Raw genomic sequence first — 13,850 nt, forward strand, 5'->3', positions numbered from 1 at the left:
ACAAATTATAAATGCATTATTAAGGCAAGATAGTCTATTACATAAGTGGGCTGTCTGACATGTTACATGTTTTATTTATGGTATACCCTATATATGCATCATTGATTTAATGTGATGGCTCTTGTTTAAGCTCAACCATTTGTCCAAAAATGGCTTTGTTCAGGAACTCTTGCTTGTAGTGAGAGCAAACACACCAAGGTTGGTCGCAAGTGCAGTGTTCACAATAAGATGGACATGAACCATTGCAGTCACCCTTTGGTCCACAATGCATTGTGGGTGTTAATCTTGCTTCAGCTCCCAATGGAAAACCTGCCAACAAGTTTTAAACCATTCAATGTATCCCTCACTCACAGATAAGAAAAATGATTAGATAACCTCCAGCTGCCTCCAAATTATTATTATTTTTTGAAGATATGATAGGATTTGCCTCCAACATTATATTATGATAAATATTATTCCATAATTGTTAAAGATTACAAAATAGATAAATAAATTAGTTATTGCAATGAGTTATTCTACCAAGAGAGAGAATTTCTCTCGGCAGGTACAATTATCTTATGCAAAGATAGAAATAAAATTGCACTTGTGTAGGTTCCAAAATTCAAGAGAAAGAGCATACCATATGCAAAAGCCAAGATTGCCATCAACAAAGCCAACTTGAATGAAGTTCTTTCCATGTTTGAGTTTTGAGATGTTTGATTAATCAATTTACTGCCTGAAATAGGGATAAACTATGCCATATGTTATATAGGTGAAATATCTCACTGTAAGGCTGGCAAAGTGTCTTAATTAATTGCAAATCTGAACTTTTTAACTTTTCAGATTACAACAAATCCAATTGAAATCGCAAAAAATCTGGTGTCATTAAACACAGAAGCTTTTGCATGCAAATAATAAATAGTTTGATAGATTGACTTTATGGCCTAAGGCTACGAACCTATTAAAAAATTAACATGGCTACATATTTTGAAAATTTAATTGTTGAATTGCATATTTTTTATATTGTTAATATACATGTCAAATTTTGTGCAAATCAGATGTTATTTATTATTTGATCCATAAAATTATTTGTTATACATAATTTTTAGACAACAAAAGTTTGAAATTTAAACATTTGATTGATAACATAGTTATTGATCGTAGATTTTTCTTGAAATTTCGTAAGCAATGAGTATATAAGAAGAAAATGTAATCCAATGCTGGATTTTGTAAAATTCATATATAATAAAAAGATATTGAGTAGAGTTGTAGCATTAAGTTACATTTGTTGCTAAACCTTGTCCTTGGCAATTTGGCAAGCCATGTTTGGACAAAGTGTATTTCCCATCCTATGTATCGAACAAATAATTTTTTTTTGTCAAGTTCTTTAACTTGGGATATGTTTGTATGAGCTTATGATTCCACTTTTTATTTTTCAAGAAAATTTATAGATTTTTTTAAAAGTTATTAACTATAGTATTTACAATTTTTTTTTTTTGAAAAAAAAAAAAACTGTCTTTTTGAGAGAGGGTTAACGGTAGTGTTTTAATAGTCACTGGTCGCAGACCCACTTGATGTGTGAAAAAAAATTAATGATTTATTTTTTTCTTAAGTGAAAAATGACAACAGTAAATAAGACTTAGGGTAAATTGCAAATTACACCCCTAAAGTTTGGGAGTGTTTGGATTTTACACCATAAAATTTCAGAATTTAGATTTTACCTTGAAGTTTAAGAGTGTTTGGATTTATACCCTGACGTTTTAGAATTTGGAATTTACCCCTTAAATTTTAGGGATGTTTGGATTTTACTTCTCAAAGTTTGGGGATGCTTAGATTTTATACTCTAAAATCTCAAAATTTGGGGATGTTAAATCCAAACACTCTCAAACTTTAGGGAGTAAAATCCAAATTCTAAAACGTTAGGGTATAAAATCCAAACACCCCAAACTTCAGGGAGTAAAATCTAAATTCTGAAATTTCAGGGTGTAAAATCGAAACAACTCCCAAAATTTAGGAGTGTAATTTGCAATTTACCCAAAGACTTATAAGTTCTGGTTGCAAACCCTTCTTAAAGTGAAGTGATTATTTTTAACAAACTATATAATTGATAAAATATATTTTCTTATATTTCCATTGTGTACTTGGGTCCTATTCGGTCCACTTGGGTCAAAGTTGGTCCATTCGATCTTATTTGGTCTCATTCGGTCACATCTAATCCTATTCGGTTCACATTAATTCTATTTGGTCCTATTCAATCCACTTTGGTCCTATTTGGTCCACATTGTTCTTATTCAGTCCCTTTGGTCTTATTCGGTTTAATTTGGTCCAATTCGGTCTATTCTGTCCACTTTGATCCTATTCGGTGTATTTATTCTTATTCGGTCCACTTTGGTCTTATTCAGTTTTATTTGATTCACTTTGATCCAATTCGGTAACAAACTCATATAGTCATATATTTTATTTATTTATTAAAATTTTTTTTTTTTTGGAGTTTTTTTGGTGATATAGTTACATGCTCGCATCTCATAAACAAAGATTCCCTCATCTATTAATCTTTTTAGGTTCCTTATTTAAAAAGTTCCTGTCTTTGAGATTGATCATAGCTTGCCTCCAAAATGACATTTTGGTTTTTGTTTTTTTTTTTTTTTGCACATAATGTACGTTATCAAAATTCTGTTATAAATTTGATTAATGTAGGATTTTCTAAATCTCTCTCTCTCTCTCTCTCTCTCTCTCTCTCTCTCTCTCTCTCTCTCTCTCTCTCTCTCTCTCTCAAGCTTTGCCTTACTCTCTCAACTTCAACTATATGTTTCCATTCTCTTACTTTGCTCTCTAAAAAACACTTTCTTTCTCATTAAAGAAAAAAAAAAAACTAATGGTATACTCAAATTTAGCAGGAAAATAATAAATAGTTTTAATAATTTGACTTCGTGGGATTGGCAATATGGCAGGACACGTCTGCAGAAGTGTATTTCCCATACTATCTATCAAACAAATAAATTTTTTTGTCAGGTTCTTTAACTTGGGATATATTTGTATGAGCTTAAAATTCCACATATTTTCTTTTTGTGACGAAAATTCATAGATATAATTTTTTTTTATTTTAATTTAGTGACTATTTTTAGTATTAAAATTGTAATAAGAAAGAAAAAAAAACTACAACTTTTTTAGAGGGGGTTAACTGCAGTGTTTTGACAGTCATGTATGGAAGGACCATATTGATAACAATAGCAAACTTGAAAAAAGAAATTGAAAAAATTAGAAATTTTAGAGAACAAAATTGACAATTTCCCCAAATTTGAAGGTGCAAAAGTAATGCATTAAATATTAATTTAAAGTAATGCTTTGATAAAAATAAATTAAAACAGTTAATTGAATAACAAATGTGTTGATATGGAACTTCTAAAGAGAGCATTATATTTCCCCCCAGGATTGATGGGAATGCAACATCATTTGTACTGCACTGGCCTTTGCAGTTACTTGATTGGATTTTATTGAAGAACTTAGAGTACAACATTCAAATAACGTACTGTTCCTAAGTTTTGCTTGTGTATAGAGATTCTAATGCCCGTAAGGACCTGTCATGAAACTCCTGGCATGAAACTCCGGATTCCAAAATATCCCAAACCCAGAATAGGTAACAAATTAACAGCATGGAACCAAAATCTGTCCTTGACCCAAGAGTGAGCTACAAATTAAACACAAATATTTTGATAGTCAACAAGATACAAGGTAAAAATCATTATAAATTCCTTGCCACTAAAGTAATACAATGAGTTGATAGCTTAATTTACTTGACACAAAAAAAAAATGTCCAAAAGCAGAATCAAGGTAATATCCAATTTCCAAGTTGTACTACAGCTCCAAATGAACTGAGCAAAACCAACTTCAGTATACTGCTACTGTCATGCCATGCTTGAAACTTAATTAAAAGCTGGTGGTGAACTCATTTACACCATCCAAGGCAAGAAGGGCGTATTCTGGGTTAAATCGGCCTATCGTGTAGCGATACGCATGAGGCAAACGGAACATGTATGGGTGTTGGTGGAAGGAAAGTTGCAGAAACGAAGCTCATCTGCTGCAGAGGATTTCTACAGTCTGTTGCGAGAACTGACGCCCGTGTTGACGAAGAATGAAATGGAAGTGTGGGCTATAGTTTCATGGGCTATATGGAATGCACGAAACAGGTACATTTTTGACACAAAACAAACCCACCCCGGCAACATTCTCCGAGGGGCAATGACACTGCTACAAGACTACCAAAGGCTCTGCCAATGAATAGAATATGTACACCAGTGGTAGTAGTTGTTTTGTTTGTATGCACAGTTTCGTTAGTTTGCCCAACGGCTTCTTACATGCATACTCATGCCAGCCAATATTTTAACTCCCGTATTACGTTGGCCTGGTGTTACTTGTACTATATTACTTGATCCAATAAAAATTCTATCTTTGCTGTAAAAAAAAAAAAGATATGACTGCAAATTCTCCATAGACAATTGAGGTGTTAGTTAAGTGTAAGAAAGAGTTAGTGGAGCGTGTTGAATGGAGCTGAATATTCAATCCATTCATAGCCTCATTACTATTGCCCCTGCACAAAATTCCACTAATATTGCCCCAAGAGGGGTGGCCTAGTGGTTGGAATTCGTGAATCAGATTTGTGGTCCCTAGTTCGAGCCCAAGCGAGTACTTGGGGAGGAATTTGGGTATTCCTGCTGAGGAGTCCCTAATTACCAACTCTCTTGAGCTGCTAGGGTGAGGTCTGTGGTCACCTCAGACTACAGTAGTTATGGTTCAATCCAACATTCCCTAGCGGGGGTGCCCCTATGGTCACACTCAAGAGGGTGAGTCACAATGGTCGCCTCAGCCCCTTTTTTATTTAGCCAAAAAAAAAAATCCACTAATATTAGATAGATTATTAGATTTAGAATAAAATAATTGAAATTGATCATGTTTTGATTGTTTTCCACAAAATAGGGGTTGTATGCAAAGTTGCGAACCAAAGCACAATTCTACTTCAAGAATAAGGCTCTTGGCATTATTTTTTATTATAATAATTTGATAGTTACAGTAAAAGATGAGAAACTTGAAACTTAGTAGTTGGAGCCCAGGACTCCAAACATATTTCATGCGAAATTCTGTCCTTTTTTAAATAGAGTTTAAAACTTTGAATTCTGTTTAAAACTTTAAATTCTATACCAATTTCTATAAAAACTTATATATTTATACTTTCCATTAAAATGTTGTCATATTTAATTTAAATAATAAAACAATAAATATATACAATCACAATCATATAAATATCTATAAATAACTATCAAAATTATCAAATTTTATATTTAAATATTAAAAGTAAAATAGAACTAAAAATCTTATTTGGTTGAAATTTTCAACACATTACACAGTATTCACTAATAACTCTTTTTATTTTTATTTTAAAGAAGCAACAGTTGCGCTTGGATATGATTTAAATTTGAAGAAAAAATGTTATTACAAATTGCTCAATACAAATTATTAATAAACATGCACCATATTTTCTTACATTAATTTTTCTGTAAGGTAAGATCTTATGAGGCCGAAAGAGTTTGGGAAGCACTGGATATCAATGGACCTAAACAGGATGTTTTTTGGGCTTCCTCCATCTATAAATCCCCCGCTACTTTCAAGTATAAGCATATTCCCTAGAAGATTTCGTTCCCACAAGCCATCTAGCTTATTTGGCTTCTCAAGAATAAATTTGAAGGCAACAAAACATTATGGTCGCTTAACATAAGGGCTAATTGAGAACAACATCCACTCCCATTGTATAAAAAAAGGAGCAGAGTTTTATGCAATTGCAACAAATAGTTCTACCAAACCAATATGCCGTATTAAGCTTGCTCAAGTTGAATGGTGAATATAAACATATAAAAAATAAAGAATGTTTAGAGTGGTAAAGGAACGGAATTTGAGATGTAAAGTGTATTATAATAATAGTTAGTTAAGTAGAATTTTTTTTTAAAGAGCCAAAATTGATAAATTGTACATTAGTAAATGTGAATGCCTTTTTTTTTTCTTTCTTTTTTGAACTTAATATTTATTCATAATTTGTGCTCCATGGCTAATTTATAATCTATAATTTATAATTATATATAGGGTATGTTTGAGATCCACTTATTTTACTAAAACTGAAAACTTTTTGCTGAAAGTACTGTAAATAAAAGTAAAAGTTAGCCGAAATAGTACATTAGGACCTATGAATAGTACCAAAAAGTGTAGTGAAACTCATGAATAGTAACAAAAATAAGCCGAATAGTAAAATAAGTTGGCAAAAATAATGTTTGCCAAACACACATGTAAAGTCAAAAGTTTTGTCTCTTTTGTTGTATTATGCTAATTTTGACATATAAGTTTCTGAAAGCTTAAATATTTACACCCTATGTTTTATAACCTTCATTAAAATATTGTAATGTCATGTTTAATTAAAGGGAAACTTAGATATAATACCTTATGTACTGTTCATTAAGTACCCATTTTAAGTTTTAAGCTACAGACGCCTATCTAATTAAATAATTTCGTTAACACTTGCCAAATATTGTTAAAGTATTGTTGATTTAAAGAAGCCATTGGGTTTTGAGATTGAGTGTGAAAAATCTGAGTTTGTTGTCGATGTGATGCTCACGAGCCAATCCCTTTGCCATTCTTTGCTTGTTTTTTTTTCGAACTCTGAGAGTTTGGATTTCAGAAGCATAATAGCCATCAGATGCTTTTGAGTTCTGACTTTTGAGATTGTGCGTGAGAAGTTTCAAGTCTAAGAAGCTATTAGGTTTTCTCATTGAAAGAGATGGTGAAAAAAAGAAGAAAAGAAATAAAGAGACGATGTTAAACTCCCATTAATTAGCTGAGTTATTTTTGAAATTTAAGATGAGTACATAAAGAATAGTACAAAAAGTACTATATCTAAGTTTTGCCTTTAATTTAAATAATAGAATGGATGATTAAATAATAAATATATACAAACATAATTGTATAAATATTTATGATTTTTTATTATTATCAAATTCTATATTTAAATATTAAAAGAAAATGGAAAGAAAAATCATATTTTGCTAAACTTTTCAATGCATTATACGAATATTGACTAGTAAACCATTATTTTTAAAAGAAGCAATGGTTGTGTTTAGATATGATGATTTAAATTTGAAGAACAAATGTTATTACAAATTGCTCAATACAAATTACTATTAAACGTATATCATATTTTTCTTACATCAATTTTTTTTGTAAGGTAAGATCTTATGATTCGACTTTATAATGGCCAAAAGAGTTTGGGTAGCATTGGATATCAATGGAACTAAACATGATTTTTTTTTTTTGGGGGGGGGGGGGGTGGGGGGTTCCTCCATCTAAGCAGTTGAAAAGGAACAGTGAATCCCAAACTACTTTCAAGCATCCGCATATTCTCTGAATGATTTCGTTCCCACAAGCCATCTAACTTATTTGGCTTCACAAGAATAAAATTTAGAGCATCCACAGCAGTGGAGCTAAAAATTTAGCTTTTTAGCTCCACAAAAAGTTACTTTATCTATTTTACCTACTCACTTTACAAAACATGCTGCAGCAGTGGATCTATTTTAGCTTTCAACACAATAAAATAATATAAACATCACAATAAAATAATATATCTACTACAATAAAATAATATATTTACTACAATAAAATAATATATCCAATACAATAAAATAATATATCCACTACAATAAACAACAATCACAACTACCTGCAACCGCAACTGCAACCGCTGCCACTACCGCCGCCGCCACTGCAATTGCTACCACCGCCACTACCACTGCCGCCGCCGCCGCCGCAACAATCTTTATTTTTTCTTCTTCTTCTATTTATTCTCAAGAATTATATTTTTCAAAAAAAAATGTTACATCCACAATATTTTTTACAATACTTTCACGAGAATCATAACAAAATTTTATATGGAAAATTGTTACTAATTCTAATTTGATCCCGCCACTAAAATTATATTTTTACTCACCAATATTAGCTAATTACTTAAAAATTTATTGTGAAAATATTGTAAAAATATTTTTAAATTGACATGTCTTATTCTTTGCTTTTCTTTCATCCGTTTCTTTTCTTTTCTTTTCCTTTTTTTTTTTTTTTTTTACTCTTGCATTTTGTCCACCACACACGTAGATAGGATTCCATCCACTCCTTTTTTTTTTTTCTTTACTTTCCCCTTTCTCCCAATCCACCCTCACTCTTTCTTTCTGCCTCCAGCTCTCTCGTTTTCTCCTCTCTTCTTTTTTTTTTTTTTTTTTTCATCTTCTACTTGATTCCATAAATTCTCTAGCTCTTTTTGTGGTTTGGGTTCGTGTGTTTGGGTCCGTGTAGATCGGTAGTGGTGGTGGGTTTGCTCATCAATGGTTTTTTTTTTTTTTTCCTTCTATTTTTGAGATGGGTTTGGTGATTGGTGGTAGTAGGTTGATGGTGTTGGTTTTGGTTTTGGTTGTGTTGATGGTGGTGTGGATTTAATGGGTTTTGGGGTTATTTTGGTTGTTGTTGGTGGTGGTTCACGGTGGATTTATGGGTTTAGTGGTGGTGGATTTATGGGTTTTTGTGTGTTGGAGGTGGTGGAGGTGTGTGTATGGTGTTGGAGAGGTTGCTGATTTTTTTTTTTTTTTTTTTTTTTTTTTTTTTTTTTGTGATTGTTGGGGTGTGTGTGGTGGTGAGGTGGTGGAAGAGACTGTCGGCTTGGGTCAGTGACGTTGAGGCCGGCGGCTTGGGACTTGGGTCGGCTTTGGCCGGTGACGTTGAGGCTGGTGGAGGTGCGGGTCAGAGACTTTGAGGCAGAGAGGTGGGAGGGACTGAGAGAGAGAGAGAGAGGCACCATTTTTATTATTTTACTCTGGCTGGGAATAAAATATTGTTTTTTTTGTTTAGCTCTGATGAACAGTGCACATCTCTCCATAGATGTGCACTGTAGCAATCAGGTAAAAAAAATAGCTTTAGCTCCACTGCTGGAGCATGCATTTTGGTGTTAGAGGAGCAAAAAAATACCAATATACCTATTTAGCTCCACTGCTGTGGATGCCCTAACATAAGGGCTGATTGAAGAAAACATCCACTCCCACTGTATAAAAAAGGGGCAGAGTTTTATGCAATTGCAACAAATAGTTCTACCAAACCTCCCAAGAACCCAGGTACAAGTGAAATGGAATAAACCCATGCCAAGATGGGTGAAGATCAATATAGATGGATTAGTCATGGGGAGCTGCAAAAAGGCTTGTGGTGGTGGTGTTTTTCGTAATAGTGCAAGTGATTAGATATTGGGCTTCACTAGAAATTTAGGGACCCCTTCTAGTATTGAGGCAGAACTCTGGGCCTTAAAAATGACCTTTTGCTATCTCTGTAGTTGGAATTTAATAATGTTAATGCAAAAATGGATGCTGAAGCTTGTTCAAATGTTTACGAGTCCATCAACTATTAACCTTATGTTGGAACCCTTCTTATCTGACTGTAAAGAACCTGCTAAGGGCCTTCCTTAACTCTACCATGGCTCATATATTCAAAGAAGCAAATGGATGTGCCAATAGTTTAGCTAAAATTGGCACCGTACAATTAATAGACTTCTATATTTTGAATGAACCACTGTCTATGGTGGAACCTTTGCTCACTTTTGATAAACTTGAGCTATTTTGTAATAAATGTATTTGTGATTAGTTAATACTTAATATTATGATCTATTTAGTAAAAAAAATCTTATAATTCTTTATCTGATCCACTAATTGTTGATTTAATCCCCTAATTTTTTTACAACAGTTAAATTGATAAGTTTTTACTCTTTATTGATTTTTATCTAAATTCACGTCACCTTTTTAACTATTAATAACCATATGAGACAAAGTTTTTCTCCAAATTATTTTGAAGAGAAACTCTTCAAATTTCTTCTATATATTTTTATGGGATGTGAATTTTGAAAACTTAACCGTTGGATTTCATATACCTTATATTCTAAATATGTTAGTAAAATTTCATTCAAATTAGATTTTATTTATTATTTGATCAATAAAAATTATTTTTTACGCACAATTTTATATCATAAAACTTGAAATTTAAATATTTGATTGATGACATAGCTATTAATTTTTAATCTTCTTGAAAAATTTGAAGTTTATTTGATCAATAAACTTATTTTTTACGCACAATTTTATATCATAAAACTTGAAATTTAAATATTTGATTGATGACATAGCTATTGATTTTTAATCTTCTTGAAAAATTTCAAGTATTTAGGATATAATGAGAGTATGCAATCCAACGGTTATATTTTCAAAATTCACATTTAATAAAAAAATAATAGCAAAGTTTGAAGAGTTTCCAAGAAACTTTTTCCAACCATATGTGTGAATTTTATTTTATTCAACATTTTTTTTTGTTTCTTTTTTGTGTTATTGAATGATGAACACCAAACTTAGACATGGCAAAACGGGCTGATATTTTTAGACCCAATACGAACCCAAATTTTTTGACCCTATCTGAACCTGAATTTTTTTTACTAGAATAAAAAATGGTCCAACCCATGACCTGCCTGTTTTTTTGCTGGATAACCTGACCCAACCTAGCTAACCTATGACTCAACCTGTTTTTTAAAAAAAATTTTTTTTTTCTAGAAAATATTTAGACTACATGCCAAGGTGCTAGGTGCATAGACATAAAAGCACAAAGCACTCCACTTGCACTACCTAGCCATTTAGTAACCGCCACTGGTTATGGTATACCCCCATTTATTTTTTTTTAAAATTAATTAAAAGGAAAACAAATACAAAAGGAAAAAGCATCTACAACTACACATCTATATTACTATATGTCTAATGCTAAGTTAAATAATAAGACTAAGTTACTAACACTAAGTCTAACCAGCACGAAAAAGCTAATGTAAAAGAGAAGGTCAAAAAAATTCATATCATTTGTGAATTCTAAATCTAAAGTGTGTAAATTTAAAATAAATACTTTTTGGTGCTCCTTAGAATCTATCTTTCTTTCAAGTTGTAAATTTGTAATTAAAAGCATTCTAACTATGAGTTATTAACATGAAAGATTTTGTTATTATAACTGTAAAGAATTTTAATAATGCTCAAAACTATTAGAGTTGGAAGGATATGGAAAACTTTGTATTTTTTGTTTTGTTTGTTTTCTTCCCTTTACATGTATAATAATAACACAAATAATATAATAATAATTGTAAGTACTTAACCAAAAAAAAAAAAAAAATACAAATGGTATTAGGTACAATTCCTTTCCTTTATTGATTTAATTCATTCTCTCTAAAAATTTGGTTAATTTAAATTTTTTTTTTTGATGTGAAAATACTAGTTGGCCTGACTAACCCTCTAGCAATCCAATTGGCTTGAACTTGTTTTCAACTTATTTAAATTGACCATTTTTAACTTGATTCGTTTTTACTTGCAACCCGATTGACCTGATCCGACCAATCGACCGTTTGCTAGGTTTGAATGATTCTAACCAAACTGAAAGCTAAGTTTAGGGTTTTTGGCTGAGAGAGACTCCAATGGATTTAGGTGGTGATCCTCGAAGAGTTTTGTTGATGGAGTGTCTGTCAATTTTGAGAGAAGAGATATTCCTAGTCCTCTTTCACTGGTGGAGACTCCAAATGGCACTACAGAATAACTCCATGGTCGTACACAAACTCGGCAATGATATAGTTGCTTGGTTCACCTGTTCCAAAGGTCCTTTTTTTTTGGGTTAAAAATGTCTTCTTCTTCTTTTCTTTTTTTTTTTGGTTATTGATTGGCTTTGTGTGGTTGGAATTATCTAATTATGATTGGAATACAATATGATTTGGAAATTTGGTTGAAATTAACAAAATTTGTTTTCTTTTTGACATGTAAATTAGAGGTTTAATTTTGTTTTATTAACTAATGGGTCTTTTTTAATCTATATAATGTAGTAAGTTTTATAGTGAAAATGGATTTTTTTTTTTAATTAATTTGCTTTTCGTATAGGAAACTTGATTTCGCAAAGCAAAGTAGGATTGATAAGGATTCTATGATATGCACTTAAGAAATCTAGGAATTACAAACAACATTAGCAGTGATAATGGGTCCTGTGATAACGTAGGATTTTTTAAGAGCGATTAAAGCATTACACCACACGTGATGAATGTATATGGAACTGGAAGGAAAGAATGCAGTCTGTGTTGCTGAGATAATCTGATAGGGAGAATAGAGTTCAACCTGTTGGATCATAATAGCAGAAACGTGAGTCTATTAGATTTGGGCCCTTTAGGCGGTTGAGTCTTTAATTAAGCAGTCATGGAGTGGGCTTGATCCGTATATGATTTAGTCATACCCGGCCCATTAGTTTGCCAATGATCCGTATAAGATTTGGCCCCCAATTGCTTCAAACAGGCCCCTTGTTTTTACATAATGGCCTGTTTGGGAGTTTAGAGAGGGAGAAGAGTAGAGGGGAGGGGAGTAGTGAGAAGGAGAGTAGAGGAGAATGATTACCCTCCACCTTGTTTGGATGTTTTTATAATTAGTAAGGGGGAAGGGAGTAATTAGCCCTTCCCCTTGTTTTTAACATTGTAATTTTATAAATATAATAAGGGTAAATTAGGTAATTTACTTTATCAATAATTTATATGTGCTCTACTCTCCCTCCAAATCTCTCCAATTTGGGGGAATTAAAAATGAGGGAGTTGGAGGTAGTTGAAACCCCTTCAAACCCCTCCAAACCCCTCCCCCTCCTTCCTTAAAAAACTCCCAAACAAGATAATTGAATTACTCCCCTTCCCTCTACTCTACTCCCCTCCTTTTATAAACATCCAAACAGGCCATAAGTCGTCAAATGAGGTCGAATATTTTCTTTTTTCATGTCACTGAGCTCCAAACTCATTCTCTATGACTAAGAAAAAATCTTTCTGATATTTTTCATTTGTTTTTTTGAAGCAATATTTTTCATTTTAGAGATACAAAATTTTGTTCAAAATAAGAATTCGAAAGCAAATGCTAAAGGAAACATAACATCTACCTAGGTCTAAAAAAGACTGCAAAATGATCCAGTTGAGGAATGACTACATAGTGCAACCTCTGTTGTTGTTCCATCAATGGAACCTCTTATGAAGGAAGCATTAGTTGAAAAAGTTACTTGACTGATATATGCCAGAATGCTTGGTGCCAAAAATGGGTTCTACCCCATAAAACTTCTCCAGGGCATGAAATGGTTTAAGTGGACTAGGATTTTTTTTTTAAAATTAATTTTTTATTATCACTCTATTTTTCTAGCTTTATTATTTCATTAAGTTGCATGTACCAAACATTTTCAGATGATTATATATTTGTGGAATTGTTGATATATAGGAACATTTTTTTTAATAATGTCCAAATCCTTTTATTATGAAAATTATCTATGACGCTCAATTATTAAAAAGTGCAAACTAGTTGAGATATAAGATTTTTGGTGCCTAATATGCACTCAAATGACAGTTCTTGTGCATATCTTTATGTGCATTAAAACATTATAAAATTGTTATTTGTATAAACTATAACCAGTGTCAATAGTAATGTCGTTTGGAGTTTATGGATTTTTTTGGGATCTTTTTTCAATTTTTTACTAAGCCTTTACAACATTAATACTTCTATGGCTATAATATTTTTTTTTTAAAAGTCAAAGTTATTATTATTATTATTATTTAAAATCAAAACCATAATTCAAAGGTATAGCTATACCAATAACCAAATTAAAAAAAAAAAACTATTAAATAAAAGGTAAAATTGTAGTATAAATTCTTTTCAAAACTTTATACTAAAACTTGAGTTGTTGTAAGTCCTTTTTATTCAAATTATCATAGCCAAAAGCTG

At 31.8% G+C, this 13,850-nt stretch overlaps 1 protein-coding gene across 1 annotated transcript in view; it reads right to left on the minus strand.

Annotated features, from left to right (window-relative positions):
- Positions 1-4,469: 4,469 nt before the first annotated feature.
- The window catches only part of LOC142629808 (protein root UVB sensitive 3), a 95,741-nt gene continuing 86,360 nt past the window's right edge, over positions 4,470-13,850 (minus strand). The window contains exon 16 of the mRNA XM_075803846.1: positions 4,470-4,567. The gene's annotated coding sequence lies outside the window, so the exon portion shown is untranslated. The remainder of the gene's footprint in view (positions 4,568-13,850) is intronic.

The sequence above is a fragment of the Castanea sativa genome, chromosome 3, assembly GCF_040712315.1.
Source record: "Castanea sativa cultivar Marrone di Chiusa Pesio chromosome 3, ASM4071231v1".
NCBI classification, from domain to species: Eukaryota; Viridiplantae; Streptophyta; class Magnoliopsida; order Fagales; family Fagaceae; genus Castanea; species Castanea sativa.